General features: G+C 47.5%; 2 long non-coding RNA genes across 3 annotated transcripts in view; both read right to left on the reverse strand.

Annotated features, from left to right (window-relative positions):
- Positions 1 to 14219, reverse strand: part of LOC119381394 (uncharacterized) — a 32274-nt gene extending 18055 nt beyond the window's left edge. For both annotated transcript variants that reach the window (XR_007415289.1, XR_005181428.1), the window contains exon 1: positions 14155 to 14219. This is a non-coding gene — a long non-coding RNA (uncharacterized LOC119381394). The remainder of the gene's footprint in view (positions 1 to 14154) is intronic.
- A 60-nt stretch (positions 14220 to 14279) lies between these two features.
- Positions 14280 to 27337, reverse strand: part of LOC125757257 (uncharacterized) — a 74559-nt gene continuing 61501 nt past the window's right edge. The window contains exon 3 of the long non-coding RNA XR_007415186.1: positions 14280 to 14306. This is a non-coding gene — a long non-coding RNA (uncharacterized LOC125757257). The remainder of the gene's footprint in view (positions 14307 to 27337) is intronic.

Consider the following 27337-nt stretch of genomic DNA (forward strand, 5'->3'; position numbering starts at 1 on the left):
TTGCAATTTGCACAATATTGTGCAAATTTCCACACACCTTGTTCTGCAGCTATCTTCCTGGCCTTTAGAATCGCGTGCTTCGTTGCCTCTGGGATGAAGCGTTGCACCTCTTTTATTCTTAGGCTCAGATGTATCAAGGGTAGCAGACGGCAGCGCTCTCGAAAAGATGTGCACTTGATGTACGCTGTGTGTAGCTTTTTCTTCCAGCTGGCACAGGCGCAGCAACTGAATTGTGATGGAATGTCTTTAATGCGGTATGCTGTGCGAATTCCACATCGAATGTTTCTTACAGTAGCTCTAGTAATTTCATCTGCCTTGCGCTTTGCGTACGAGAGTCTCTTCCCTTTCTTTACACTCCGAGGAGGCTTTAGTGGCGACACTGCTGATGGGGCACCAACGACTGCCTTAATGCTCTCCATAACTTCCTCTGTAGTCTGGAAACACTGATCGGACTGACTGGATTCCTCTTCCATATGCTCAATGTCTTCCTTAAGGTTGCTAAAGCAATTCTGGCACAGAAAGTGTGATTCATGCACTCTGAGCGCTGTGTCAGCTTCCAACACTTTCTTTAGATTGTCAATTCCCAAGTCTTTGACACTGCGGAAATTCCTTTGAAACCTGATCTTCCGCTTGTGTCTCTTTAAGTAGTCGGCGCAGCAATTTCGTTCAGGAAACTTCGCCATCAGAACTGTGCCACAGTGCGGTCTCTCGGTGACACAGTAGGTTACAGTGAGTATAAGGTACACTCACTTTGGGGTGAAGGTAGCGTACAAGGAAGTTCTTAGTGGAATAACGAAAGTTCAGTAGCCGGATCCCAGCTGATGTCTTGACACCAGGATTTACGTGAAGAGAGCTGCTTGCAGTGGGCTTCTTACACACTCCGCAATATCTATTTTATCTGCTTACGAGATAACTTATTATTAATAATAGAGGACGACACGAGAGTAACTACAATGTGATGAAAAAACTGTATCATTGACTCACGTAGAAAACAACACGACTTCTTTCTTCGAGTTAACCATCCAGACTGACATACGGCCCACACCTAAAAAGCTTCTTTTCAGGGGTGAGGGGAACGCCCTCTTCTGTCTGAGGCCGACCGTTGCAGGTGCACCGCTGTGCGTCTCGCATTTCACGACGGTCATGTGTTCTCCGTCACAGGTTCTCGGCGTGCTTGGCTTTTATACGTACTTTTGTTTGCCTCTCTTGCGGGTGGCATTCAATTACGCTCTGGTCTTGCTGTACGCGCTCTCGCGTGCCTGCTGCCTCAATATGCCGTAGAATGGATACAGACAGAGGAGCTCTGAAAAATTCAAGCTCAGCTTTTCTGTGACTCAAAACGGTCAAAAAGACACAAGCTGGGTCCATCGTCATTATTAAAACAAAAAAAGCGAGCTACGAACTAAATATGTCTATTAAATTTATTTTATCATTAGAACGCCACACATTGATGTTAAGACCATACATGGGTATTAAAATAAGCTCAATTTTATCACTTAAAACAAAATAATGCAACATATTTTTGCAGCACAATATTTAGCAGTCATGGTCGGGTATAGTTCATCATTTTCATAAAAATCGGTGATGATTATTTTTTTTAAAACGACCCTAAAATGTTGCAATTTTCGCTAGTTTTGGGATTATGGCCTTTTTGGGATTTTATAACGAAATAAATATGCAGTGTAGTCGCATACGTTTTTGCTTAATTAGCGAAAAACCTTTTGTAGACTTGTGAGAAATATTTTCAGCTTCAGCGCTTTAGCGAAAACTGCGAAAAAAGACCCTTGAATTTGGGGTCAGCCAGAGGCAGCCGCTCAAAAATCAAAGTTTGGCAATTTTTCAAAAATGTACTGTCAGTCACACAAATTTAAATTTCCGTAGGCCGATAGTACTATTGCTGAATATTTACGAAAAATTAACACTAATGTCCACAATGCGTTAAGTTTTTGGTGATAGGCCTCCAAAGTTCTGAAATCTGAAAGTTGCAGAATTGCCTTTTTCCACCTGTTGTGAAACGCGAATTTTTTCCTAGAAATCCGTGACAATTTCCGCAAAACGAAGGTTCATTCCTTTCTATAGAGACACTTGCCCAGCTCATATAAAAATTTCGTGCAAAACAAAAATAGTCGGGACCCCCCTTGGTCTGTCCTTCTCTGAACACACCCAGCTGTTTGTGGCCCCAACTACGCGCGAACGAAGAAACCAAGTGAACGCCCGAGCCCGAGCTTGCATGCTGCCGCTGAAGCGTCTCCAGACAGCTTGTTTGAGAATGACCCATTACTACAGACGTTTAGTGTATGGGCTCTAGGCAACCGCAGTTCTTGCTATATAAGTGGAGTCCTCAACAACGGAAGTAAAAGATCGTTCATTTGAAAAGATATATTTCGTAAACTAAGCCTGTCAATAATGAAGAAGGTAGATGCAGACGTGCAAGCGTTTGGTGCTTTAAACGGCGCGGCAAGAGAGCAAGTCAACTTAGTCAAGGTTACGTTAATGAGCCAGTTTGACATCGTCAAGCACGAAATCTAGGCATAAGAGGTTCCTTTTATTTGCGATCATTCGATTGAACCTCCACAGTCACACGCATTTGTGAAGAGGCCGGTTGCTGAAAACAAGTTTATTGCTTACTTTGTATCGCTTCCTTGCCTAAAGACACAAGTGGGCATTAGCCTACTCATTGGAGCCGATCAATTGTGGAAGATAACGCTGAACGGCGTTTGTTTGCACGAGGGAGTCACCGGTGTAGCTGCGATCATCACTAAGCTCGGCTGGACCTTTCAAGGAGCGGTTCCATGTGATGGGCGCATTTTAGATGTGAAGCATCTTATAGCGGAGTTCAATCCGGTGGTGGTGGTGGTGGTGTGCGGCGTGACCACCCTTACTGCGCATGCGCAAACCCTCTCCACTTCCCCTCTACACCCCCTCCCCCTCTCCACATCACGCCTCTCCTTCCCCTCCCCTTTCACTTTCTCCTCCTCTCCTTTCCCCTCTCCACTCCTGCTTTACCTCCCCCTCTCCATATCACCTCTCCCCTTCCCTTTCCCCTTCCTCTTCACCCTCCCCATCTCCTTTCCTTCTATCCCATTTCCCCCTCACCACTCCACCTCTGAAACACGGGCTCTACATGCCGAAACACTGCTTCGCATCGCGTCATGGTCCCCTTTGATTTTTTAAAGAGCCCCTCACCAGGCCACATCGCAAATTTTAGTTAGACGCTGGAAGTGGTTGTGTGCCGAATGAAGAGCAGTATGCCGCAATAATTTCTTTCAATCGGTCCATTACGAGTTGATAAAACAATAATTTGTAGCGGCGCCCAACCACGATGCGAGGAGGAGAGTTTAAAACCCTTGCCACTCGCACCGTGTAGCCTTCGCAAGCCAAATTCCTTTCCCGCCCTCTTCACTTGACACATGCGCATGAACACGTCATGCACATGCATGGTCATGTATGCATGGCCTGCCCGAGCGAGCCCGAGCACGCGAGCGGCGTTGCACGGCCGCTACCTTTTTTACATACACCGGCCTTGGGCGTTGTGTCGGCATTCTCTGTGGTGTACTACCTGCTTCTGTGGGACGGACATGAAAGTTGCGACATTTGTACAGGCACGAGAGTGGCGGTATCATGAGCCAGTGCCGAATTAACGTTTAATTCGACGCGGTAGAATAAATGAGCATAATGAGTGCTCGAACGCGCCGAACATTACTTTCGTTTCCAGGGCTAGCGTCTGCTCGAAGCGCTAACCGCGGGGCCACGAACGCATGCGAAACGGAGGCACATTAGCCCCTCATCTCGCTGCAATTCACCGTAAAAAATGAAAAAAGACGCACGCATTCCCTTTGTGTGTCTCATTATTTCCCTCAAGTTTTATTAATCAATTCAAGCAACGAATTTTGTGTCAAATAATTATCGCAGTGTCACGTGCTACTGTTGGCGACGTCAGAGCACAGTCGTCTACGTAGATGACCGACGTCACAGCAATACCGTCTACGTAGGGCCATTCCCTCATGTACGTCATCCCCTCATTCTCTGTGCGCGCGCCCGTGAGAGGAAGGGCAAGTAGCGTTCAGCTTGAGATTTGACCCATTTCCGAGGCGCGTAGCGTTGCAAATTTTGGCAGACGTGTTCGTGAGCGCCCAGTGCATGGTGCTCGTCAGCTCCAAATTGTCAAACCTGGTGAGGAGCTCTTTAAAGAAGACAGCGCTCACGCTTGTGTACTTCGCACGAGTTGCACAGATGCTAACGTGTCTGACGCTCTACAACGATTCTGGGATCTAGTGGGCATTGGCATTTCAGACTCTTCCTCTAACGACGACCAAGGAAATGAAGTGGTACGGCAATTCACGCAGAAAATTGCCTTTAAGAACGGGAGATATGAAGTAGCACTTCGGTGGAAGCGCGTCAAAACAGATCTCGCAGACAACCGAAGTGCTGCAGTTAGACACCTACAAGGTTTAATGCGGAGATTTGGAAACAACGAGGAGCTCATTCAGCAATACGACAGAGCAGTCAGACAGTATGAAGTGGATGACCACGCTGAAAAAATCAACGGATCACAATCGGCACCGAGATGTTATTATATGCCACACCATTCTGTTATCACAGAATCATCCTCGATGACACGGCTGAGGGTGGTTTTCGATTCTTCGTCACACGCACATAAAGCAGCTTCCCTGAGCGACTTATTAGAAAAGGGGCCGCAGATCAACAACAACATGGTTAAGATGTTGGTGAATTTCAGGCTGCACAAGATTGGCTTACTGGCGATGTACAAAATTCCTTCAAATCGGCATTGATCACGACGCCTTACGGTTCTTAGGGTTTGACAGCCCGCCTATGCCGACTGAACCTACACCAAAAATTGCGGAATATCGAACGACACGAGTGCCATTTGGAACACCAGCAAGTCCATTCCTCTTCACAGCGACGCTCCAGTATTATTTCAATCACGTCGATTCTGCGCGGAGATCAACGGCAATGACACTTGCTGAGAACTTCTACGTTGACGATCTCGTCGCAGGAGTTAGTTCTTCAAACGAAGCCTTCCGCCGCTACAAAGAAGTGAATCTCATCCTGAGCAGAGCTGGCACGAAGCTGCAGAAACGGTCCACGAATAATGATGAGCTCAGGCGACCCATCACTAATGGATTGGACTTCGGTTCAGCAGCGCCTCTCATAAAGGTTCTTGGTTCGCTATGGGATACGACGACTGACAAGCTTGTTCTAAAGATGGAATCCCTGTTGGAGCTTCTCGATGAAAGGAAAGACACAAAGAGGTGTGTCCTCCAGACGACCACACGGTTTTTCGACCCATTAGCTGGCTATCACCATTCATCATTGCTGTGAAAGTGCTCTTTCAAAGGTTGTGGGAGCATGGTACAGCGTGGGAACAAGTTATGCCTGAGCCACATTGAAATGAGAGGGAAACCTGGTCCAACTGACTGAAACGATCTCGGCCGTTCTAACTTTCCAGCTCTGATCTCGTTAGTACTTGACAAGCTTACAAGCTCAGAGCTTCATGTATTCGCGGATGCCAGCTGTTGTGGTTACGGTACCGTCGCTTATCTGAGACTTCAACATCGAAGCAAGCGGTAATGTGGGCATTGAGCTTCAATTTCGAAGCGTAGAGTGGCCCCAATCAAGCGAAACATGTTACCACGTTTGGAACTTCTAGCCGCTGTTCTGGCTTCTAGATTCCCAAAGTCCTTGCAGGAAGCTCTAAAATCGAGGCACTGCGAGATGAAAGCGCACATGTGGATGGACTCAACTGTCAAACTTTGTTGGATGCAAAACGTAGCAACCAAGTGGAAGCAATTTGTTTCTAACAGTCAACGAGATACGTCAAGCAACATAGCCAAGCCAGTGGCATCATTGTCCGGGAAAAGAAAACCAAGCCGATCTGCTGATGCGGGGACTTTCATTAACACCCCATCAAAATTGCCAGCACTAGTAGGAAGGACCGGACTGGCTTCCACGTCCGGCGGATAGTTGGCCAAGACTGCCTGATAATCGAGATTCTGGAGGTGTAGACGAACAAGTTGCGTCCGAGTTAGACAAGCGTCTCAGTATTATTGCACGTCACAACAAAAACAGGTTTAATTTTTGCTTGCGGATCACAAGCGTTACCGCATGGGTAACGCGCTTCGTGTACAGCTGTCGATCGCCGATGTCCTATAGGGAAGGTGCACTTAGTGCTACTGAACTCCAAGAGGCAGAGAACGTCTGGTTCAGGCAAACACAGACAGAAACATATGCCAAGGAGAGAGCCCAACTTGAAGTTGGACAAGACCTCGACCAGACATCGTCAGGAACAGACCTAAATCCCTCCATAGATGAAAGAGCGTCATGAGGATTACAACTCGCCTTCAGAACGTCGACGTCACGTACAACGAGGTGACGCCTGTGCTGCTGCCGCACAACCACGTGGTCACGCGCCTCATGATTTTTCAGGCGCATAGAACTGTCCTCCGTGGTGGTGACGGCGATATCTCCACTGAGATCCTCGCCCAGTTCTGGGTACTGAGAGCGCGATAAGCAGTGAAGCGAGTAGTCCGAAATTGTGCGGTTTGTGCGCGGTTCCGAATCAAGGCTGCGAGTGCACCGGTAACCCCACTTCCCGGTGATTGTGTGTGCTATTCGCGCCCTCTTGAATTTACGGGAGTTGTCTTTGCAGGGCCAGTGTTCGTGAAAGATTTCACTGGCGTTAAGGTGTACATAGCGCTGTTCACGTGTACAGTAGTCAGAGCAATTCATCGTGAGTATGTTGTTGGATTTACCGCAAACGCTTTCGTCATGGTATTCAAAAGGTTTTGTGCAAGACGGGAAATACTGCGAGTAGTGTACTCGGACAACGCTGAGCAGAAATCTTGGATGATGGTAGTACACAGACACGGAAGACGACTTAGATTCTTCGGATTTCAGTCCGGGCGGCAATAGCGTATCAAACCACCCAGAAACAATAGCAGGTATCCGGCGGTAAGTTTCGCCCTCCCCTCGGGATGTTTTATTGTGGTAGCGCGTTCATGTAAACGCATCCGGTGCGTACAAAATGTCACAGCTGTTATCTGCAAGGCGTCAACTTCGTTCAAGCGGGAACCTTTGACGCTGGCTGCAGAAAGAGCGAAGTTTACTCCGGGAAGACAGCGAGCAGTGGACCTTGATCTAGCGCTCCGAAGTGCCGCGCGGCGGCTTCTTCGCGTTGTTTTTCAGCGCACGAATTGTCAGAGATATTCAACCATACAAATAAGTATGCGTGGATGCATATTTTCAAAAAACCCACGCACAATTAGAGGAACGGATCCTGGAGGGACGTCACTGAGGAGGAGATGCGAAATTTGGTCAGACTTCTGGTCACTGGAATCGACCATGTTCCGCGCCTACATTGCTATTTGAGTCGACGACACATATTTCTAGGCGTTCATCCACGATCAGTGATGCCACGGAAAAGGTTCAAGGCGTTGCTCACCTTCTTAAGTGTCTGTGATCTAATGAAGACCGCAGTTGCATCCCATGGGAAATTTCCCCACGTGTCTTCCCTACTGTAACACATGAGCGATTCAGCCACGCTCTTTTTTTTAACCACGTTGGAGCCTTTCCGTGGACGAGAAAATGGTAATATCAAAGGTCACTCTGGTATTCGGCAGTGCATGAGGGACAAAGTAGTCAAATGAGGATGCCAATTATGTATTTTGGAAGATTCGGAAACGTGGTACACTGCTTATATCAAAGTATACACGAGAAGGCGCCTCAAGATTTCCAGCACAAACCTCAGAAAAGTGAAAAATTCCAGAACTGCTACGAGGAAAGGGAAGTTGAGCAGAAAAATATTACACCATCTCCCGCAAAGGGAACTATGTGTGGATGCGAAGCAGCGGGGAAATGGTTCGCTTGAGCAGGAGATGGTGTAATTTTTTTGTTGCGTTCTCGAGCCTGTGCCTTCCTCAGGCGTAGAACCAGCACTGTCTTCCAGTCTCCATCCAGCTCCCGCTGCGTGGAAGTGCCGGCGTCCGAGGTATTCGACTTCCGCAAAGTCGCAAGATCATGTGCGTCTGCCATGGGCGTAGCCAGAAATTTATTTCGGGGGGGGGGGTTAATTCATACTTTATGTATGTTCGTGCGTGCGTTTGTATGTGTGCGTGTATATATACGCAAGCCAAACTGAAAAATTTCGGGGGGGTTTGAACCCCCCCAACCCCCCCCCCCTTGGCTACGCCCCTGGCGTCTGCCTCTCTGGCGTCCATGCTATTGGTGTCGTCGTGGGATTCTTCAGCGAGGGTAGAAGAGCACGAGTGCCCCGCGTCTCGCACCACAGAAGTAGAGGCGGCCATTGGCCGCTGGTGCTACTTCAACAGGCCGGAGGCGCCGCTGCTGCCTACTCGTCGCTAAAGTCCCTTGATATTTTTAGATGCGAAGCAGCTTTTGCGCTGGGCTTTGTCCGTTGTTCCATTGGCGATCGGCCGCTTTCTAAAACCTACACTGCAAACAGGTTTGAGCCTTTTAGGGAGTTTCGGGCTCGACGCATAACGTGCATCCTAAAGGTACTACGCAAGACCCCCTTCTAAAGGAGGTTTTATTTACATCCTTTGTTAAGGGAGTGATTAGACGGAATAAGGAGGTAAATTTGTGTCGTTATTGAACTCATTTTGAGAGCTTGAACGGAGCGCATTGGAAGTTTTTCTGGTTCTTTTGAGAGCTTTTAAAGCCACCTTTTGGAGGTAAAGTTGGTGTTTTTATTTAACCTATTTTGGGAGCTCGACCAGAGCGCATTGAAAGTTTTTCTGCTTCTTTTGAGATCTTTTAAACCCTCCTTTTATACGAGGCCCTAGAGCAGTTGCGAAATGAAAAAAAAAGTATATTTTAGGCACTATATTACGTTTACCGGCCAATTTCCGCTACTATGCATCACTAGGACATAATAGAAAATAGATATCAAAGTATTTATGCACAACCATGACATTTACATACACGTACGCCCAACACAGGAATCAAATTCGCGACCACATGCACCAAAAGCAAACACAATAACCATTACTCCACAACGCCACCACTTGCTGTATGTATGTAATGTATGTATAAAGCGGCTGGTAACTCCGTCGGCGCAACTTCGAACTTCTGTTCTTGTACCATTGGCGTGTGTTTGCTCTTGCGAAAGGTCAATGCATAATTTGTGGGGCGTCATGCAGGCCGAGCCGACGTAAACACCCTCGGCTCCGAATTCTTCGATTCATCGTGTCGTGCCGCTAGAAAAATTATAAACGTGTACCCTCTTTAGTCCTTCTACATATATTGTAAATGCTTCGCTCGCGCTAAATCCGTGAACACGAGCGTGACAAAGGTATCTTCAGATGAGCGAACGTTTGTGAATGCCATGAGCGTATGCTGTGGAGCAATTTTTGTTATTTCTGCAGCCGCGAACTGCGCGCGTCCAGATGCGGCAGCGTGTTCCGAGTAGTTCGAAGACCACCTGTGTTCTCATATGAAAGTTACACGCGCAGATGCCCGACTTATAACAACATTGTAACGCGGCAACGTTACGTGCATTTAATGCGCGCTTACTGCGGCGAGGTGCACGCGGGGACAGCAGCGCGCTCTGAGCAGCTGAGCGCGGTATACAGTGGTTCTCTATAACTCATATTCAGTATTTAGTTGCTTTTATACTCGAAGACTACCTACTATCTTACTTAATAATCTCTTTGTGAAGCATCACGCCTCGGCGTTAAAGCGAATACCCGACGCTTGCCCCGAGGTCAAGCTCAACCTCCGCAAATTTACCAGTGACAGGTTAATGTGCTAAGTTAATGTGCTTGCACTTCTCTCTTGTGAACGCTCATGTGTACTTGGCCCTCCTCTAGCCCAGATGATGTAGTACGAATTAAGAAATAGGCATTACCGCCTTCCTCGATGAAGCAGCGGTTATTCAGAAAATGATGGTTCTTTTGAATCACTAGTATGGTATTTTCAGACTAGCAGACAGGTTGCCTTGTTCGCAATTATGAAGTTCAGACTCATGACACAGAAACGTGAGGACTGTAGCAAACGCGTGAAAAACTGGAAAAACTGTATCATATGTGTACGCCTTCGACCACATGCTCATTATGTTAAACTTTATTGATACGACAGGCACCTTCTATTATGCTACTGCGGATGAAAGATCACCCAATCTACGTTAGAACACTAATTTCTGCCTAACCTTCCGTTGCATATCTGTCCTCTACAATGTGTCATAATGCGTGAATCATCTGTTCAACTTGTTTGGTAATAAAGCACAAGCAGTTATATTGAGACGAGAGCGTTTCAGCAATTTGTTTTGCATGTACAAGTCCATTTCTTTCATTTCTATTCATGACAAGTAGTCATAGCTCAATTGATACAAGAACCAGTCGTTGCAATATTTTATTGGAATCAAAACAGTAGCAGTCTCATGTCAATGTAAGGGTATATATATTTCTGTCGTGGTGCACACAATCTACTCCCAATACTGAACACGTGGAACAACATATACAGTAGAACCTGAGCACTATACATAATTCACAACAGTAAAGCAAGACGAATGTGGGGTGTAAAATCATATCATAATGCACACTGACATGCACTTCAGCGTACCAGTATGTACTTACAATCCAAAGAAATGGGATATCCGAGAAAGATGGCGTCAGCCTAAACATGAAGGCAACTAATTTAGTACAAAAGGCTATCATCACTTTTGAGAAATATGCAACCGAGAAGACAGGCAGGTTGTACGGTTGTACGGTATCAAAACATGTTACACATGATTGTGCAGTTAGGTTCCTGCAGAAACGACAAAAATAGACCTGTTGTGTTGACTGTAGGTCCACTTACCAAAATTCATAAAAACATTCAGCAATGCCCACAAAACGACAAGGTCGTCTTCATATATTGCTGTACATATTTACTCACAGATGTCTGAAAACCATTGTAAATTTCTGGACGTGTGCTTGCGAACTTGTCGACATAATCACATGACTGCAATGTACCAGTACTTAAACTATGCATAATTAGTACAGCTATGTTTCAATGTTTTCATGCCAGCCAGTACCATCTGCAACTCAAAAGTTCTGCATATTGAATTGCTCACTTGATGGTTTATGCATATTTACCCAACTGAAAATTAATCCAAGTAGCATAGATGCAAAGTCAACTTAGAATTTCGCAATCACGTGGAGTGAACAAAATTTTCCTATATATAGTGACTGGTGGCTTTGCACGTTGGAACCTAGGACTTGATATGTCATGAGGTTGCATAAAAATTGACCACACATGTATAGAGGCTGTAACAAAACCGGGACTTAGGTTCATAGTTAAACAAAACGCAAAAACAAAACCACAATAAATAGAAACGAAGGGAACAGGATGACGCACTGCTAACTGATGTTTAGCACGTGTTTGGCTTTTTTAGTCATGTTCGTGCTCTTTCTGTGGATGTGTGATTACTTGTTCTTGTAATTTTTTCGTACTGTGTGTTTAAACCTTTATGTGGTTTCAATTAAACTTCAGTTGCTAGAAGCGCGTCGTCCTGTCCCATTCATTTCTCTGTGTTATGAATTTTTCGCACCTTCTTTAACGACGAGTATACACCAACTTGCCCAACTGTCCCGTTAGGACTTAAGTTTGCTGAATAACGCTGGCTCCACTCAGCCTCTTTTCAACACAATGCGAAATTTTAAAATGCACACGATATCGGAAAGGTTGCACACAGAATTGTGGATAACACTCAGCCTCAACCCCAGTGTTTGCTCAAATGTAGTAAGATGTAAGAGAAGTTCTACATAGTGTATAGTCAGGCACCGTAGAGTGTTCTCGCAATCGTGGGCATTGGCAATGGGTTGGCAAAGACACACCAGCACTTGGCCTCACCCAGGCTACACCAGTGATCTCCTGCTTAACCGGCCGCTATGTTACACCAACTTGCACCCCCCAAGACAAAATGCTGCCGACACTCATGCCCACAATAGAGTGCCTTGATCACAAACAGTTGGGCGAGCAACTATTGCTGCTTTTGGCGAGGTCTGTTGCTGAAAATTACACAAAAAAGAAGCCCATAAAGTTTTCTGCATCCATAAAATGAATGTCTTAACCATGAATGTCTTAACCAGACTCGCACTTAACGATCCTTATTGCAGACTTTTGACAAAACACAAAATAAAAAATGGAGATACTGCCAATATTTACTTGTGAGCTTTTCACTTAGTGTACACAGGGCAAAAAATACACCCAAGTAAAAAAAGATGGTTGATCCCTCCGTCATAGGAATCGGTATAACACGAAAGGGAAAATTGTCGTGACAGAAGTAATTTATTGTTTTAGTGCATTGGTATATGAGAGCTTGTACAATGTCTACTCTTCTTTGACAGATATAGCACCGCTTGATGTGCACGCATCGCACACACGTTGATGTCTAGTGGCACGTCTCCGTACCGACGACAAACGCCCGTGATCATGATTTAACCCTTGCGGTAGCTGATGTTGACATATACCTGGACACCGCATATGGTGAATACAGCGCTAAGATGGCATCAACAAGCACATATTAAACACTGGTACTCGGTATGCATTCCTCCAAAGGGTCGTGAAACGCGAAGACAAACGCTGCGCGCGTCGTGTCTTCCCTCTAGCCTGGCCGTTACTTCTCACAGGGCAAGCGGGGAACGCGGGGCGATAGCTAGACGAGCGTCGGAGAGCTATTTTGCTATATGGATGGATGCTATGAGGGAGGCTTTGGCTGAAGCCGCCACCTCACGGTGCGTTAGAGCGTTGATGAAATGAAACTTGTATTGGAAACACGCCGAATGGGACGCTCATAGCAACGGCGCGTTTTTTTTGTTTCTTTTTTCGAGCCTGGTGGCACAGTTGTCACCGCGCCTTTATAAAGGGGACGATCATAGCGTCCATCCATCCATCTATCCATCCAAGATCACTGTGAGAGGAAAGTGTGAAAGATAAAACGCGCGTTCATGTAACCTGCGCAATGTGTTTGGCAGTAGCTTAGTGGGCTAAACTGCCGCCAGCCATCGTCGCGGACCGAGAGGTCATGGGTTCGATTCCCGTCAAGGGTATTTTTTCTTATAGATTTTTTTCTTTGCCACCTGATGGCGTTCATTTTGCTGACGTACTTCCGTGACGGAAATACGTCATGAAAGTGTTGGTGGACCCCGGCATAAAACACTTTCGCGTTAAAATACGAAACAACACCAGAAGCGTACTCTTGTCATGTTTACCATCATTCGGGCAGTTTTTGATGTAAGTAATCATTACAGGTGCACTTTAAAAGGGGTGTGGATGTTGGTAAGGTCTTCTTGATCAACCGCAGCTACTCTGTTTAGGAGTGAAGATTGCGCAACTTGGTATTGATTCATGGCAAAAAAGTGCACTTCTAGTGAGTATAAACTAAGGCCTGGACACAAGAACAGCACTTCCACCTTGTCAATGTGTGTCAACAGTCATAATACTCTGTATTGATCATAAAAACTATGGCAACATAATGGAAACCAGCAACATAACAAGGGGGGATAAACAAGGTGATTCAACAACGTGGCTCAAAACAGATTCAACTGACTTGTATCAATGCATTTAAATTAGCCTTGCACATCTCCTAATGGCTAAGAATATGTACATGTAAACTTGGCAAGTTCCACTGCTGATATGTGACTAATGATATTACATTGCTTCCATGCCGTCCGACGGCTGTTCATTGTTTTCTGCTTTCACTGTTTTCTGGTTTTCATTGTTTTTACTAGCGCAAATATTCACCCCTTTTGATTTTGTCACTTTGCAGTTCACGGATGTGATTTGCCTTTGATTGTGCACATGTTTCTGCTGATCTGTCTTTTATTTTTTTTTGCTCAACAGTGCCTCATGCACTTCTCAACAGTGCCTCATGCACTTCTCTTTTTGCTCGAGGCGCATTTCTGGTATTTTGCCGGGATCAAGTTTATTCATTCAATACCATAGAATGAATGCGCTTCACAATACGCACTGTCACTTAGCAGATGCTTGTCACGTAATATGGCGTTCATGATATCGCTTTAACGTGATTTATTCTATCTAGCTAAATGAATCCAGATAATGACGTTTATGTGCCTAGGGATTCTATTTTACTGTACCTTGATACATATGTATCAAGGTACAGTGCATATGTACCTTAATATGGTATTTCAGGCGACGGGAAGAGTGCGCAATCCAACTTGTCGAAAAGTCTTCGCACTTGCTGATAATCTGTGCATCGGTGCGTTCTCAGAGATGCATGGTGGCAGAGGGATGTTGAGGGTAGTTCACAGTATCCAAGGTAGATGCTGCAAAACGAGTGCGCACGGATATGTCACACGTCAATGCGCACAAATCGACACCGAGACGAAAGATCAAGAGAAACAAATGAACTTTGAGAACAGAATAAATAGAAAACTAAGTTGGCCTTTATGCACATTTCATCGCATGGTAACGTGATACCCGCAGCCTTCTTTTTGTTTTAGTGTATATTCCCTGAAAGCATTCTGCTTCATTCATGCTTTCGGAAGGAAGAAAATTATATCGTGCAAGCGACGTTTTCAGAGCGCGCTCGTGCGTCGATTGACTGATGGTGCGAAGCACGAGCTATATTCACGAGAATTTAAAAACACGCATCCCACATCGTCGCTATGTGATCCTAATTAATTTTTTTTGCTTTTCACTGCACTTTTCACGCGACGAAGTGCGCTGAACGACACCTACAGGTGCCCGAGGGATGATAAGAAGCGCAAACAGAGAGAACATAAGTATTACCTGCCGTATTTGTTTCTGACCGTGCAGAGCACACAGGCTGCCCATCATCCGCTGGGTAATACACAGGGGCACGCTCACTTGAGTCGACGGGCCGTCGCGATTATCCCACTCGCAGTGCGGTATGTTGCACTGTCGTCAAACCACGCATTTCACATCCAGCGGCGAGAACACAGTGAGGCTGCAGGCACAAAACGCGCACACACGGTCGAAAGAGCTGATCACTTGAAAAGCGGCGTCACCCAAGGTGAGATATGGCGAATACAGCGACGGCTCTGCTTCGGCATCCCACGATCACGCTACTACTCTGTCCTCTCGTTTCTTTCTTGTTTTCCTTTTTTTCTTCGCGCGTCCATGCGTCGTGAAATTTCGCTTCGGTAGCGCCTCGTATTGCTTGCTCCTTGAACTGGCGGCTGGCGGGCCGCAGTGGGCAGCAGTCGCCAAGGTCAAAGGGCGCTCTCGCTTCTTCTCGGAACGCATACAGGACCCGTTCTGAGGAGCCGCTCGAGGAGAATCGCGTATATCTTTTCTTTTTTGGCTATCTGTGCACATGATTTTAATCAGTGCTCTGAAGCATACCGCCTCTAGCCATCATGTTGTACACAAGCGTTTACTGAGTATGCGTGCGGTGCTGATCGGCCACATCGAGGGTTCGCAGGCGTTTCCTGTTAGTTTCTTTCTTAATTTATTTCTATATTAACGCGATAGCGTTAGAGAGCTCGTGTCGCAAAAATTCCGGCGTCGGCGTCGGCACCGTTGGTTGTGAGCGAAAATCGTCCGCGACCGAAAAATCGAGAAAGAAGCACATAAAACAAACAATAAAAATCTTCGGGACCATTGAGAATTGAACCCGGGCCGTTAACGTGGCAAGCATGTGTCCTACCATAAAACCACGATGTTACTTGCAGGTGTACAAAAAAAACACTACATAAATGCCATGTAGTGGAAGGGGTCTCCTTAACGCATTTTGTTCGGCAGGTGTCACGACGAAAAAGAGCCCATTCGGCGATTTGTAGGCGCAAAGGCGAGGTCATCAAACTACGTCGAAAAAGGCCGGGATAGTGCAGCCATCGCCGCTAAAAGCAGCGCTAAAGATGGACAACTATGCCCATCTAGCGGAAAACATATCAAGCCAACGCCAGTTTTTCTAGAGGAGGCGTTGATCAAAGAAACAGCAAACGCTAGATACTGTGCTGCCATATGTGAGGCATTGTGAGAAATATGTCTCGAGTCTTTATGGCCTCCGAGATGGCGCGCGTGTGGCGTGTATCTTGGAGGCCATGCGACTCTTGCTTTAGATCAAAAACCTGTACCATTGGCGCGCGCGCGCGCGTGTGTCTGTGTGCGTGTGTTTGTAACAATGCACATTAATAAGTATGCAAATAGTGGCTGAAGTGCGCACTAGGGGCCAGATTTCGCTATCGCGTTCAGCCCTTAAAGGCGAAGCTTAAGGGTCCCCCATTTTTTTACCCCCCCCCCCCCCGCCCGCGCGCGCACAGCGGCGTACATGCCCGCCAGCACTAAAGGCATTATAGAAAGCTTCGGAAAAATAGAAAAAAAAAAAAAGACGCCAGGCCTGCGCGGAAAGCGCAGCACAGTCACAGCGAAAGCTGGAAGAGCGGCATTTCTAGAGCCTGTTATAAACTCTCCTGTGGCTACTAATACAGGTACATTAGCAACGTACCCACTACGCAACAAAGCGTAATTTTTGGGAAGTTGGGAAGCACCCAGCACGACATTATTCGTTGTTCTGCGGAGAAGCGAGGTACCATATGTAAGCGATTATGTGCAGTTTGTTGATGCGGCGGTTGATGACGATGAATAATTATGGTTGCGCCCTTTGTAATGGGTTGGAAGCTTTAAACGACCCACTAGTTACGTAATGCATATTGTGTGACGCCCGGTCGTTATTTAACTGTCCCACCACGCTTTATAACACACTTTAACCAGAGAAACGTAGAGCGAGAGAGAGAGAGAGAATTGACTTTATTGAGACTCTAAGGAAATGGATCATGGGAGCCTTATGGGCTTCCTTGGCAACCAACAGAAGTGCACTTGCGAGGAACCCACTACGCTATAAATCATTGTAATTTTTGTGAAGTAGGGCAGTAGGCTCTGTGCCATTTTTCGTCATTCTACAGACAGCCGTGGTACCTGCTACACGCATGTAAGGCATTATGCGCACTTTGTTGATGCTGTGCGTGATGACGATGAAGAATTATGGAAGAGCTCTTTGTAATGGGTTGGAAGCATTTAACAACCTACTCGTTGCGCAATTCGCATTGTGTGACGCCTGGTTACAAAATTCGCGTTGTGCGACGCTTGGTGCTTATTCTACTCTTTTACCACGCTATATTGCATATGCTAATGTGGTTCCTTCCCGACATGAAGCCTGTATAGGACCTTTTTGCAAAGCAGTTTCAAGCACCGGCATGGCTCAGAGGTTGAATACTGGGCTCCCACGCAGAGGGCCCAGGTTCGAACCTCGTTCCATCCTGGAATTTTTTTCTTATTTAGTTTTTTTTCTTATTTCGAGCGATACTGGTTACGGACACCGGCGGCGGCGGCGGCGGCGGCGGACAACTACGGCACCAAAAACGGCCGGTGAAATGATCTCATAACAGCTTTCGCTGTAAAACATGCCAGATACGTGACATGGGAGTTTTTCGTTCGTGAACTCCATTTGACGAATGGCGTCAGATAGTGAATTTACCTCCTTTTTTCCACATAATTTTGTAATGAAGTAAAATTGAGGACGCAGAACTTTATTGCACCCACCTCAATACACTCTAAGGGAGTACTGTCTAGATGCAGGCAGTATTAAGGAGGATTGTGGCCCTTAAAACGCCCAATTTGGCTAGTTTTCGTTTGCGGTGTACCATAGCCATCCGTAAAATATTTAGCACGCGCTCGCGCCAAGGGGAGGTCTTCTTCGTCTTGTTCTTCGACCGCCTTGATGATGATAAGTGCAGAGCACTTTATGGGCCCGGGCTGCCGTATGCTGTCCTAGGTTGGCGTAACGCAGACAAAACCACGTGTGTTGGCACGCACTAGCGCGTTCGGGTCTGTGTAAGGTGCTGGGTAAGACGCTGCGGCCTCTCCCCCTTACACTCTCTCAGCAATCACGTGATGGCGTCGGCGAAGGAGATTTTGCAGACGCGCGATGAACTCACGTGGCGTGCTCCAACAAGAGTTCGGGACGAGTAACAGCACCAGCAACTACAGTGAATTCATGGTGTGCTCCACATGCAAGGACGCTTTAAAATCGGGCAAGGTGCCCGTGATGAACGGAACTTTAAGTCGACCCATGCGCTCTTTCGCATCCCCACATGGTTCCCTTTAGTGGGAGATGGTAAAATGTTTTGGAAAGTACCGCCTTTCTTTTAACGGAGCCGCCACGGGGCGTGGGCTCCTTTCCCAACTCTCGTCTCGGTGCTTTCCGGGGCAACGCTAGCAACGCTAGGCGCAGACCGCGCCACAATGTTTGAGAAGCTTCGCGATTGTTTGAGATCATTCTGATAAGATTACGCGCAGTACTCGTTTAGTCAACTTTATTCGAGAGCTTACACGAGCACCAGCAATAACGCTGGAAGGTTCGATGACTGATGTATGAGAGACCATAGAGTTTCTTATAAATACACTGGAGGGTACTTTGGCGGTAGTGCTTATGGGAGCTGCAACCCATGACGCTTCAGCCAGCATGGCAATGATGTGTAGGACACGGATTTCTCGAAACATCGTTCTTTCGGCTTCGTTCGGCTTCGTGTGGCATGGAGCCGCTTTGTCGGAAGACGAAATTCAGCAAATGTTCAGCTGTTTATCTTCACCACCTTAACCTTTTTGGGCTCACCAATTCAAATCGGCTGACGAAGTTCAAACCTATTTATTCTTTTTCCTAAAGAAAACCAAAACACAACTATAAACAAAGCCACAAGTGCACTTGAAGCCCGCAAGCACGAAGACTAGGCAAATTCGTGTACTACCCATCATTCCCGTGGTGCTGAGCAATGACAGCGGCAGAGATCCCTCTAGGTAATTGTAGGAAACTATACGTGAAAGACGACGCGTTCCACTGATGACGACATTACTCAAAGGCCGACGACTGTTCTTGCTGCTTTCACTACACAGTGTGTATTGCTTGAGCTGTCATTCTATGGTCACAAGTTCACCCACAAAAAGTGTTCCGCATTTTCCAGTATTCCTGCAGCCTTCTTCACCGTACAAGCACGTGACAATAAATACTGCAACAAGCGTGTTCTCCCACAAACACTTGTTATTATTATGTAGAAGGCGTGAGTCAACCAAGCTGGTTCAGGCAGAAACCCGGCGAGCCCGAACCACACGAACGTCAACGTCTTCTTTCACGCTGGCACAGAGCTGACACCGATATGCTCCGGTACAATTACTCTGCGCAAAAAGGAGCCATCCTGGCGACCTAAGGAGATGACACGACAGGAGGGTCGCAGCACGGCTTTAGCCGTGATACGTCAACTGTTTCACGCCCTCGACAGCGGTGGTCAGATGTTGCGTCGATCGGCTCAAAGTCATAGTTTACGGGAGATGTTTGTTGCACCACACGGTATGGGCCGTGGTATTTCGACGAAAGCTTTGTGGAAAGTCCGGGAGTGGTGGACGGGACCCAGAGCCAAACTCGCATTCCCGGCGAATAGTGCGTACTAGATGCATAGGCGTCGTGACGAGTTTTTTGGCGCCATTGGTCTTGCGTGGTAAACGAGCGAGCGATCTGACGACACTCTCCGGCATAAGCAGCTGCTTCGGAAACAGGCGTGGCTTCGGAAACATCGGGTCGGTAGGGGAGAATGGTATCCATGGAGCACGAAGGTTCCCGTCCGTATAGAAGTGTGTCGATGAGCACGGAGCCGTTAGATTCAGCACACAGGCAGGCACATCTGTGGATAATTTTTTAGAATTAATTAGATTTTACTTGTCGTCAACGTTCATGTAGTACGATGGTGCCCTGTACCTGCAAAACAAGGAGTATGCATTGGCTTGTGCTTAGCTTCAGTTTTATGTAATCTGTTTTTAGCGGAATTAGACAGGGACCAAAAAGAGCGCCTGCAAGAATTTAATGTGAATGCATTTAGGTACGTCGACGATTTCTTAGTTTTTATCGATGACACATGTGCAGAGTTTGCCAATCAGTGTACTAATGTGTGTAGCGTTTTTCGTGACTGTCTTAACCCACTTGAAGTGACTTTTGAAATGCCATGCGACGGAAGAATTAGATTTCTTGACATTAACTTCGTGTTCTCTGATGAAAAGACGTGCTGGAGCTATGGACCCAGAGCAAATAAGCCGCTGTTACAGTTTCATTTCGCGCACACAAAACTTGTCAAGCGGGGAATCGCGAAGATGTGCTTGAGTGAGGCACTCAAGAAGTCATGCCAGTGCCTAATGCATGAGATCTTCAGACAGCAGGTCTCGAGGTTAAGCGATGCCGGGTATCCTAAGAACCTCGTCTTGTCGGTTGCAGAAGGCTTACATAGAGAAGCGCTAAAGAAAGGTTCCGAGCTTCCCAGGTTCCGAGGCCCAAGCAGGAGGAACTTTGCTGTCATTCCATACATACATAAGTTCTCTCGCAGAATAAAGAAGATTGCGGAAAAATGTGACACAAAGGTAGTTTTTCAGCCCCTAATAAATTGGTGAGCCTATGCAGAAACACATGACCAGACAAGATAATAGATGCGGTATGCGAAAAGAAGCATCGAAACAAGTTTGTTGAATGCAACGCGTGTGTCGTCTACCGGATTCCACTTACTTGTGGAAAGTCATACATCGGACAGACCGGCAGATGCATAAATGATAGATTGCGCGAACATAATAGCAAAGTAAGTAGCGTTGCTCCTGACGGTTTTCTTTCCCTGCATTGTCACACATGTAAGTGCAGACCTAAGTTTCATGAAACGGCCATCATGAGTAGGAGTAGGTGCGAGATGACGCGATTGATAATGGAGGCCAGCAGGATTTCAGCGTTTGGTGACGCTTGTGTGAGCAGTCCGTCAGTGGTGTTATCAAATAAGGATCTGGATTACATGTATTCGCGATTAACTGCTTTGTGGATATGCATTATAAGAAAAATGCGTTTGATAGAGTGTGGTCATGTATGTGATGTACACGAGTAGGTTACAATTTTATAGGTGTCAGAGCTATGCACACGTGACGTATGACCGTGAGAGAGTACATATACTAGCGGGATCAGCTGGTAATAAAATAGTTGTGGAAAGTTAGCGCTGTGGTGTCTCATGTGCCTTCTTTTGTCCGTGTCTTTGGCCTGCGCTACCATCAATTATCATGCAACCATACCAACAAGCCCAAATCGCCACCCTCATCGACTTCATTTCTTGTTCAACGGGCTCTTTCGTACACGTACTGCGAGATCCTTCCGGTGTTGTAGCTCTTATCGTCAACGCCGTGTGCAAGACAAGAACGCTCAGCTTTTGCATCAAGCACAAACTTCTACCAGAGGATGTTCGAGCGCTCTTCGGAGGGTGTACCCCTTCGGAAGGGCACAGAACGAGGATCCTGAAAATTCAGCGCTCAGAATGGCTTCGACAGGTGGAGCTTTTCAGAGCGTTCCTAGGGGCGCAGTTGCAGCGGACGCACGAGCCATACACAGCGGAGATACAGGTTCGGAAGCACCTACGTATGGCGGACCAAATGACAGAATTCCACTGGAATCTTCAACTACAACGGTTACGTGGCTGGGTGGACAAAGTGCGCGTGAGTGCGACTTGCAACGTACATGTGGCGGAAGGCGTCTGCCTCCCGGACTTTGTGCGGGAAGTATTAGGACTCGGGCCAAAGTTTGCAGTGCAACCCCAAAAGAAGAAGCCGGAACTGTTATCGATTGTGCGTCAAGTGTCGAGGCGGGCTCCCGAGGGCCAAGCCACCAGGATCATCAACGAAGGTGTAGACGCCTTGAAATTGTGTAAGCCTCCTTGCCGTAATTTGCCTCTAAAACGTGTGGAAACATACTTGACACAGCATGCCTTGAGTGTACTCCCAGTTGATAAAGAAGGGGGGTTTGCCGTATTTCCACATGAAGAATTTAAAGAAAAGGCTAAAAATGCTATTACGGCAGTTTTCAGCAAAAAGGATATTTCCATTGCAAAAGTGAGAACAAAAGCAATAGAACTGTGTAAGAAGATGGATCTAGAAGGTGTCCTTAGCGGTATGAGAAAAAGTAAGAATGATAGTCTAGATGCATTTTTTAGCGCTAAAACTCATAAGGAAGGTGTACCATACAGAGTGATAGTATCCGAGAGAGACACGTGGCAGAAGGCTGTTGCTGTGTACCCGCAAAGGATATTAAGCTTGCTAGACATAAATGACCCCTTCATGACAAAAAGTTCGGAACAAGTGTTAAGTTTTGCAAGGGAGCGGAAAGACCTAGGGTTAAAAGCGTTTTCTGCTGATATAAAAGATCTATACTATTCTCTGCCGCAATCAGCAGTATTGAAATGTATAGGTAAATGTATCGATGAGCACGGAGCCGTTAGATTCAGCACACAGGCAGGCACATCTGTGGATAATTTTTTAGAATTACTTAGATTTTACTTGTCGTCAACGTTCATAAAGTACGATGGTGCCCTGTACCTGCAAAAACAAGGAGTATGCATTGGCTCGTGCTTAGCTCCAGTTTTAAGTAATCTGTTTTTTAGCGGAATTAGACAGGGACCTAAAAGAGCGCCTGCAAGAATTTAATGTGAATGTATTTAGGCACGTCGATGATTTCTTAGTTTTTTTCCATGACACATGTGCAGAGTTTGCCAATCAGTGTACTAATGTGTGTAGCGTTTTTCGTGACTGTCTTAACCCACTTGAAGTGACTTTTGAAATGCCATGCGACGGAAGAATCAGATTTCTTGACATTAACTTCGTGTTCTCTGATGAAAAGACGTGCTGGAGCTATGGACCCAGAGCAAATAAGCCGCTGTTACAGTTTCATTCCGCGCACACAAAACTTGTCAAGCGGGGAATCGCGAAGATGAGCTTGAGTGAGGCACTCAAGAAGTCATGCCAGTGCCTAATGCATGAGAGCTTCAGACAGCAGGTCTCGAGGTTAAGCGATGCCGGGTGTCCTAAGAACCTCGTCATGTCGGTTACAGAAGGCTTACATAGAGAAGCGCTAAAGAAAGGTTCCGAGGTTCCCAGGTTCCGAGGCCCAAGCAGAAGGAACTTTGCTGTCATTCCGTACATACATAAGTTCTCTCACAGAATAAAGAAGATTGCGGAAAAATGTGGCACAAAGGTAGTTTTTTCAGCCCCTAATAAATTGGTGAGCCTATGCAGAAACACAAGGCCAGACAAGATAATAGATGCGGTATGCGAAAAGAAGCATCGAAACAAGTTTGTTGAATGCAACACGTGTGTCGTCTACCGGATTCCACTTACTTGTGGAAAGTCATACATCGGACAGACCGGCAGATGCATAAATGATAGATTGCGCGAACATAATAGCAAAGTAAGTAGCGTTGCTCCTGACGGTTTTCTTTCCCTGCATTGTCACACATGTAAGTGCAGACCTAAGTTTCATGAAACGGCCATCATGAGTAGGAGTAGGTGCGAGATGACGCGATTGATAATGGAGGCCAGCAGGATTTCAGCATTTGGTGACGCTTGTGTGAGCAGTCCGTCAGTGGTGTTATCAAATAAGGAACTGGATTACATGTATTCGCGATTAACTGCTTTGTGGATAAGCATTATAAGAAAAATGCGTTTGATACAGTGTGGTCATGTATGTGATGTACACGTGTAGGTTACAATTTTATAGGTGTCAGAGCTATGCACACGTGACGTATGACCGTGAGAGAGTACATATACTAGCGGGATCAGCTGGTAATAAAATAGTTGTTGAAAGTTAGCGCTGTGGTGTCTCATGTGCCTTCTTTTGTCCGTGTCTTTGGCCTGGCTACCATCAATTACCATGACGAAAGGGAGCACGCGGTCCCAATTAGTGTGATCGCCAGACGCGTACATCGCGAGCATATCTCCAAGGGCACGATTCAATCGTTCCGTCATGCCATTTGTTTGAGGATGGTATGCCGAGGTTGTGCGATGGACAATGCGACATTGCTTTAGCAGTGCGTCGATGGCGTTTGAGAGAAACACGCGGCCACGGTCTCTTAGCAATTCACGAGGTGCACCGTGTCTCAAAATCAGGTGGTGAAGAAGAAAGCAAGCAACGTCTTTCGCGGTGGTAGCTGGCAGCGCAGATGTTTCCGCGTAGCGTGTGAGATGATCTACGGCGACAATGATCCACCGGTTGCCTTGAGAAGTGTTTGGAAGAGGAACATAAAGATCAATTCCGACGCGGTCGAACGGTCTTGCCGGGCAGGGTAAGGGCTGCAGAGGGCCAGCTGTGCTGTGAGGAGGCGTCTTGCGACGTTGACACGCGGCACATGACCGAACTTACTGGCGAACGTGCCGATACATGCCGCGCCAGTAGTACCTTAGACGAAGGCGGGAGTAAGTCTTGAATACTCCAGCGTGGCCACACTGGGGGTCACCATGGAAGGCAGCGGATATGTCCGAGCGCAAATGACGGGGAATGACAAGCAGCCACCTACGGCCATCCGTCAGGTAATTTCGGCGATACAGCAATCCTTCACGCACAGCAAAGTGTTTTGCTTGACGATGGAGGGAGCGTGAGGTGGATTCTGGCGAATGGCGAGAGAGGACGTCGAGCAGGGAGGCGATCCTGGAATCCTTGCGCTGCTCGGCCGGCGTGCCAGTGACGCTCAAAGATGATGAATCGCAGGTGGCAGTGGGGAAGCAGACAGGGTCAGGAGGGAGCGGAGAACGTGATAGGGCATCGGCGTCAGAATGTTGGCGTCCCGAGCGATAAACAACACGTATGTCGTATTCTTGAAGGCGTAAAGCCCAACGAGCAAGGCGGCCAGTAGGGTCTTTCAAGGACGATAGCCAGCATAAGGCATGGTGGTCGGTGACAATATCAAACTGACGTCCGTAAAGATAAGTGCGAAATTTCCCTATAGCCCAAATAATGGCCAAGCATTCCTTTTCTGTTACAGAGTAGTTTGACTCTGCCTTCGTTAGAGTACGGCTGGCATATGCGACAACCTACTCGTCGCAGCCATCCTTGCGTTGAGCGAGAATGGCACCGAGACCGACACCGCTAGCATCCGTGTGGATTTCAGTAGGCGCATTGGGATGGAAGTGGCGGAGTACTGGTGGAGATGTGAGGAGCCGGCGCAACGTCGTAAATGAGTCGTCGCAACGGGAATTCCAGGCCGAGAGCTCAGCGCTGCCGGAAAGAAGCTGTGTCAAGGGAGCGATAATACAGGCGAAATTACGGATGAAACGGCGGAAATAGGAACACAAGCCGACGAAGCTACGAAGCTCCTTTAGGGTAGTAGGCTTGGGGTACTCGGCAACGGCACGAAGTATGGCAGGGTCTGGTAGAATTCCTTCTTTTGAGACGACATGGCCTAAAATCGTAAGCTGGCGAGCGCCAAAATGGCATTTCTTCAAGTTTAATTGCAACCCGGCTGCTGTAAGGCACTGAAGAACTTCCTCAAGGCGGGTGAGATGAGTCTCGAAATTAGGAGAAAAGACAACTATGTCGTCCAAATAGCAGAGGCAGATGCGCCACTTAAGTCCCCGGAGAATACTCTCCATCATCCTTTCAAAAGCCGCAGGCGCATTGAAAAGGCCGAAGGGCATTACATTAAATTCATATAAGCCGTCAGGGGTAACAAACGCCGTTTTTGGATGATCTGGTTCAGCCATCGGCACTTGCCAATATCCAGAGCGCAAATCTAGGGAAGAGAAAAATTCCGCGCCTTGAAGGCAATCCAGGGCGTCATCAATGCGTGGCAGGGGATAGACATCCTTGCGTGTGATCTTGTTTAGTCGCCGATAATCTACGCAAAATCTGATTGAGCCGTCCTTTTTCCTCACCCAAACGACTGGAGAAGCCCAAGGACTGTGCGATTGCTGAATGACGCCACGTTGCAGCATGTCATCGACGTGTTGAGTGATGACGTCGCGCTCAGCCTGGTAGACTCGGTAGGGACGCTGGCGCAGCGGAGCATGATGACCAGTGTCAATGTGGTGAGCAACAACGGACGTGCGTCCCAAGGCAGGTTGGCCGTGGTCCAAGGAAGCGCGGAAACGGTCAAGCAGTTGAGCAACCTGATTGCGCTGATCTTGCGTAAGCGTGGTGTCCACGCTGCGCAACAGTACGTCTTCGTCAGGTAGTGAGGGTGCAGCAGCAGACGTGACGGTATTCACGGGCATTAGCGTCGTGTCGGAAGGGGCATCGAAAGGGAAGATCGCATCATAAGCGTCAAGACGCCCGATACATTCGCCTTGCAATAAAGTGGAAGGGCAGGGGAACGGATTGCACACGTAAACGGCACTGGTACCACCGGCAAACGTGAGGACGGCAAACGGGACGACAAGGTTCCGGCGACGAGTGCATTCCTTAGACGGCATAAAGAGGGCGGTCGAATCAGAAACAGAGGTACAAGAAATGGACACCATGGCGACAGAGAAAGCAGAGATGGCGACGTCAGCAGCGACAACCACCTTTTCGGGCGAGCAAGCGAGATCTACAGTTTTGGTACTGAACGGAGACAAGGCGACTTGTGCACGAGCGCAGTCGACAACCGCATCATTAGCAGAAAGGAAGTCCCATCCGAGGATAACTTCATGAGACGCATGTGAAAAGACGACAAAGTCGACTATGTAGAGTACGCCTTGAATCACAACACGAGCATTGCATGTGGCCGAAGGTTCTACGTGCTACGAACTCACTGTGCGTAGGGAAATGTCAAACAGCGGAGTCGTCACTTTTTTCACTTTGCGGCACAGCACTTCACTGATTACACAAACAGCGGCGCCTGTGTCGACAAGAGCGTTTGTGGCGAAACCTCGACAAACACCGCAATATCGTTAGGGGCCGAAAGATGAGGCCTTGAAAATTTCGACGGTGGCGCAGTTATTGCCTCAGGAACTGCGACTGCTAGTTTTCCTCCTGGGCGTGGTTGGAACGGCGAAGCATGGGGGAAATATACCAGCGGCGGGGCGAAGGAGATCGACGTGAGGTGAAGTCGGTTCGACGTGAGGCGAAGTCGGGTCGACGTGAGCGGGAGTCAGGCGCATCAGGTGTAGCATGGGGTTCTGGTTGCTGAGGGATGTAGCCGGAGGGCGGAGCATCACGAAAATAGAGTCCACGTCGGCGACAATAGCGAGCAACGTGCCCCGGAATACCGCAGGCGAAGCAGACGGGCCGGTTATCCGGAGTACGCCAAGGGTTCACAGGTGCTCGGGGAGGCGAGAAAGGTACATTTACCGGGTGTACCGGAAGTGGCGACCTGTAGTAGTTGGTGGTTGGGCGGAATGAAGAGGGCGTCGGTTGGGCACGAGCTCGGGTGACGGCTTCGGCATAAGTAAGCAGCGCAGCAACTTGTGCTGGCGGCACCGGCGAAGGGAGAGCCTCGACAACTTGTATCTGGATAGCACGACGAAGTGAGTGGTCCAGTGCAGTGGGGGGCTCGTTGATGGTGGCCACAAGGGAGAG

This window comes from Rhipicephalus sanguineus, chromosome 2 (genome assembly GCF_013339695.2).
Source record: "Rhipicephalus sanguineus isolate Rsan-2018 chromosome 2, BIME_Rsan_1.4, whole genome shotgun sequence".
Classification (NCBI taxonomy): domain Eukaryota; kingdom Metazoa; phylum Arthropoda; class Arachnida; order Ixodida; family Ixodidae; genus Rhipicephalus; species Rhipicephalus sanguineus.